This window comes from Dasypus novemcinctus, chromosome 8 (genome assembly GCF_030445035.2).
Source record: "Dasypus novemcinctus isolate mDasNov1 chromosome 8, mDasNov1.1.hap2, whole genome shotgun sequence".
NCBI lineage: Eukaryota > Metazoa > Chordata > Mammalia > Cingulata > Dasypodidae > Dasypus > Dasypus novemcinctus.
The window spans coordinates 17,721,613-17,727,135 of NC_080680.1; the positions used below are offsets into that span (position 1 = coordinate 17,721,613).

Below are 5,523 nucleotides of genomic sequence, written 5' to 3' on the forward strand. Positions count from 1 at the left end.
TTTATAAAGATAATATTCTCTGGAAACAGGGTTGAGGCTATGACTGGACAACCATTTGCTAAACAGATTAGGCATATGACTCATGGGTCCACTCACCATCTCAGAAGTCATGAATGGAAATGCAATTTCTGGAAAAAACCTGTAGAGTACCCTTTTGTCTGATGACTTGGTCTCCTGTGAATTACATAGAAGTCCAACAAGGTTTTGTGTGGGTTTTTGTTATTATTTTGTGTTATTTTTTTAAGCTGGAAAAGCTGATTATCTTTATTTACAAGATAACAAAACTATAAAAACTGTACAAAATGAAGCAAAGGCAAAAAAAGAAGTGGTAGTTACTTGGGCTAAATCTTTTCGTTTCCCAAAGCAAGATTCAGTACTAGAGGTAAGCAATTGAAATGTCTGTCTGACTTCCAGTGTGCTAGGTTGTATACAGCTATTTAACTGAGTAGAACACGGAAGCTAAGTTTCTTCACCTGGTTTATGGAGTATTTAGGTGCACTCAAAAACCAATAGAAAAAAAAAAGTAAAAAAAAAAAAACAACAAAAGAAATGTTATACTTCATCTAGCTCTTAAAAAGTATAATTCACGGAGCAGCTATGGCTCAAGTGGTTGAGTACCTGCCTCCCAAATAGGAGGTCCCAGGTTTGGTTCCCGGTGCTTCCTAAAAACAACAATAAGCAAAAAAATCGGAAACAAAACAAAACGGGAGCCAATATAGCTCAGTGGTTGAGCACTGGCTTACCACATACGAGGTGTCAGGTTCAATCCCCAGCCCCTTGTACCTCAAAAAGAAAAAAAATTGTAGTTCACTGTATCCAGTTACATACTTTTCATTGATCATGGACTAAAAAAAATGTGAATTGTTTAACATAGTTCTTGAATGCCATATAGTAACATACATGCTTTTAGAATTCTTCAGCTGGGAAGCGGATTTGGCCCAATGGATAGGGCATCCGCCTACCACATGGGAGGATTGCGGTTCAAACCCCAGGCATCCTTGACCCGTGTGGAGCTGGCCCACGCGCAGTGCTGAGGTGCGCAAGGAGTGCCGTGCTACGCAAGGGTGTCCCCCCCGTAGGGGAGCCCCACGCGCAAGGAGTGCACCCAGTAAGGAGAGCCACCCAGCGCGAAAGAAAGTGCAGCCTGCCCAAGAATGGCGCTGCACACGTGGAGAGCTGACAAAACAAGATGACGCAACAAAAAGAAACACAGATTCCCAGTGCCGCTGATAAAGATAGAAGTGGTCACAGAAGAACACACAGCAAATGGACACAGAGAGCAGACAGTGGGTGGGGGGGAAGGGGAGAGAAATAAATAAAAAATAAACATTTTTTTAAAAAAAGATAAAATGTACTTCATTAAAAAGAAAATAATTGTTCAGCTAACATTCAAGGTGATATTACTCAGTTTGAATATTGAAGCAGGAAGAATTATTGAAGTCAATTGTTTTTTTTTCTCAATCATGGTAAATTAAAATAGCTTTTGAACAGAACATGCATAGTTTTCACGCAATCTAGAGCATCATAAATATCCCCTCTACAAACAATACCTCTTATTCAACTAATGGAAATTAGTTAAGTGTGGTTGCTATAGAAATGTGGGTCTCTCCTATTCAGAATTTCTAAGTAGTGTACTTCCAAATCCATATAGACAAAACATTCGTTGTGACTTAAATATTCATCACTGAGGTATTTGCTTTTAGTCTCCCTTTAAAAGAAAAAAAACCAGTGGCTTCCAAAAGGTCTTTACTAATGGTTTATGATAGACTATAAGCTCTTGCAGCTATAACCAAGTTTCTTCAAGTAAAATGGAGATGTGCAACTTGCACTGACTTGTTAACATATATTCACAGCAAAACTCCTGTGAATTCTCAGGTATATTTATATGCCCATTGACTGTAGTAAAGTCATCAGTCTCTAAATCTTCAAATGTTTTGACAACATCCCACAGTGGAACTGTATTATCCTTTGAACCTGATGTCAAAATTTTACTATCTCTACTAAGTGAATAGACTGTATCAGTGTAGCTTTTTTTTTTTTTTTAAAGGAAATCCTACAGAAGTAGGGAATTCTTCCCAGCAGTATTTCCTGCCCTGGGGATGGCTGCCAGCCTAGTGAACACCAGTGCCAGGCTTTGAGGCCCAGGCCTAAAGTCTTTTTTAAATTTTTATTTCTCTTCCCTTACCTCCCCCCCATCCCGGTCCCAGTTGTCTGTTCTCTATGTCTCTTTGCTGTGTGTTCTTTCTTTGTCCGCTTCTGTTGTTGTCAGTGGCACAGGAATCTGTGTTTCTTTTTGTTGTGTCATCTTGTTGTGTCAGCTCTCCATGTGGGCGGCGCCATTCCTGGGCAGGCTGCACTTTCGCGCTGGGCGGCTCTCCTTATGGGGCGCACTCTTTGCGTGTGGGGCTTCCCTACACAGGGACACCCCTGTGTGGCACGGCACTCCTTGCGTGCATCAGCACTGCACGTGGGCCTGCTCCACATGGGTCAAGGAGGCCCTGAGTTTGAACCGCAGACCTCTCATGTGGTAGACAGATGCCCTAACCACTGGGCCAAGTCATCTTCCCCAGTGTGGCATTTTAATTCTCCAACCATCAAACCATGTCCAGTATCCCAAAGACGTACTTGGTCCTCTGTTGCTCCTATAGCCAGGAATCTCCCATTAGAAGAGAATTTCAAGGAATGAATTGGTCCAGTGTACCCAGTGAGGATCCTTACACAGTTCCCATTCAGGGCATCCCAAAGCCACACAGTTCTGTTTGCAGAGCCTATAGCAACATAATTAGAGTTTGGATGGAATCTGGTACAATCACATCAACAAGATGGCCAATAAATAACCTTAAAGTCTGATAGTGGTCTGTAACCCAAAGCCAAGCTACTCGTTCATGGCCTCCTGACAAAATAGCTTCCAATGTAGAAAACTGTGATTCCATACTGGATAGTTTTGTCCTTTATATCCCACAAAGTAAATGAAATATTTGAAGAGTCCACAATCTAACAGTCCATCCTCTAAAGAAGAAAGCAGTTATTTCATATCCAGACTGAAACTGGTTCTATAGACAGGCCCACTGTTATACAAAATCTTAAACTCACCCACTGTTTTCTCATCCATTATTCTTTCTAAGACGTCATGTGATTCTTTATTGATGAAGCTAAGCTCTGTTGCTTGTTTCAGGCTATGAAGCTTTTTGAGTGTCACAGATTACACTCTGACAGTTGAATCTTCAAAGCCTTCAGCAATTAGACTAGAATCATCAACAATATCCATTGCAATGAGATCCTGGTAAGCATCGAGGAATGAATAGAAACAGGTGGAGGATAAGCAGTCTAGCTGAAGGCACACTCTTTGGTGGTTTCTTTCATGTTCATTTTCTTACCCAAATTGAATCTTTCAATTTAGGAAGAGGGATTCTGTTTTGAGCTGGAGAATTGGGAACTTGTTTCATTGTTTTTTAATCCAATGCTATCTTTTGGGGGCTGCTTTTTTTAGGTTTTCCTTCTTTGTTTTCTCCGTCTTCATCATCCAAGGGGACAGCAATTTCTGGTTCTTTCAATAAACCAAAAATGCCTCTGATTTTTTGCCTTTTGTTTAGCCTCTCCTGCCAAACTTCCCACCGTAGCATCAATCTGTTGTTTACCACATGACATCCCATTTAAGATGTAGAGTTGCTCCTGAGATATGTTCCATACCTAATTCTGTTTCTTCTGAAGATGGCTCTTTAACAGTTGGTACAAGTCATGGAAAATATGCAGAACAATTTACTTGTTTGAAAATCCAACATGGGCTCATTCCTTTTCATGTGTTCCTTTTTAGTAATACTAGGTAATACTCATAGGTCATCCTGGTAATACCACTCCTGATCTCCAGCAGGGTCTGTTGTTTGTGGGTAGCTCCAGCCTTCTGAGAGGCGGGGGACACCAGGACCAGCCCTGCTGGGGAAGCAGCAGAGACAGCCACCATGGGCTCTGGGGTCCCTCTATTCCTGCTGGCTGATGACACTGCCACAACTTACCCCCCCAGGGCTGTTGCTGATAGTACCACTCCCTCACCAGTGCCATCCCCTGCCTGTGGAGGTAGCAGTGTCGGTGGTTCCCTGAGGGTCTAACTTGATCACCACCTCCATGGCCTTCTACACCAGCACTGCTATCTTGCAGTCAAGTGTGATTGCCCCAACAAGGTTCTAGAGAATTATCTATCAATAGAAACACTGCTGACCTAGATTGAAGAAGACAGAAGTGGGACAAAATGAAGATGACTCAAACGGCAGGACCATTGATGCAGCTGTCTAGGCCAAAGGGACATCCTCAGGTGAAAAGGTCCAAATCAGCCCAGTAAATGGAAAGGACAGGGTCACTTCTCCAACACTTAAGATGTGGCCATCATCTTGTATTCAGAGAGGAGGAAACTTGGTGTTCTGATGGGCCTTTAATTCAATATGACTAGTGTCCTTATAAGTAGACAGTAGTAGAGATAAAGAGAGAGATGGACCTGTGATGAAATCAGATATTGAGTTGGGCTGCCAAATCAGGTGTAGTTCTATATGCCAGCAAAGAACAACCCAAAATTCCGTTCACTGTAGCAACAAAGTACACACAGCAAGGAAAGACTCTTGATTGCATAAAATTAATGTGATGGGATAATAGTTTACTTTAGCTTTAGAACTTTAAGGGTTTTTTATATAGAAATGGTATTTAATTAAAAAGTCTTTGTTATGTAACTTTGTGTTCAAGGGAAAATGAATTTATTTTTCTTCTTCAAGGAAACTCATATGATACTGAGTAGGGTCCATTTTTTTTGCGAAGATCAAAATTCACATTTATTAAGAGGTCAATTCAGGGAAGCAGACGTGGCTCAAGTGATATGGCCTCCACCTACCATATGGGAGGATCTGGGTTCAATCCCTGGGCTCCTGGTGAAAAAGAAGAAGAGAAAGCATGCCAGCACAGTGAGCTGAGTGCGTGCATGGCAAGCCAAGTGCCAGGTGCCCAAGTGGTGAGCTGAGTGCCTGCACAAGTGCCCGCCTGGTGAACCAGTGCCCATACATTGAACTAGTGCCCATGTGGTGAGCCAAGAGCCCATGCAGTGAGCCAGTGCCCACACAAGTAAGTCACATAGCAAGATGATGATGCAACAAAAGAAATACAAAGGAGAGTCAAGGTGAAGCACAGCAGAGACCAGGAACTGAGGTGGTGCAATTGACAGGGAGCCTCTCTCCACATCAGAGGTCCCCAGGATCGAATCCCAGTGAATCCTAGAGGAGAAAGATGAAGAGAAGACAAAAAGAGAAATAGATACAGAAGATCACACAGTAAAAGGACACAGCAAAAACAGCAGGGTGGGGGAGGGGAAGAAAAACAAATAACTAACTAAATAAATACATTCCAAAAAGTCTATAAAAAAAAAAAAAGAGCTCAATTCAAAGAGATCCAAGATGGTGGAGTAGGAAAGGGCAGACTACACTTCTCCTTGAGAAACTGCCAGAAAGTAGACAGGCTTACCTTACAGAAGGGAAGCCTCCAGAC

At 42.2% G+C, this 5,523-nt stretch overlaps 1 pseudogene; it reads right to left on the reverse strand.

The window, feature by feature from the left end:
* Positions 1-1,757: 1,757 nt before the first annotated feature.
* LOC101434573 (transcription initiation factor TFIID subunit 5-like) lies at positions 1,758-4,124 on the reverse strand (annotated as a pseudogene).
* Between the last annotated feature and the right edge of the window lie 1,399 nt (positions 4,125-5,523).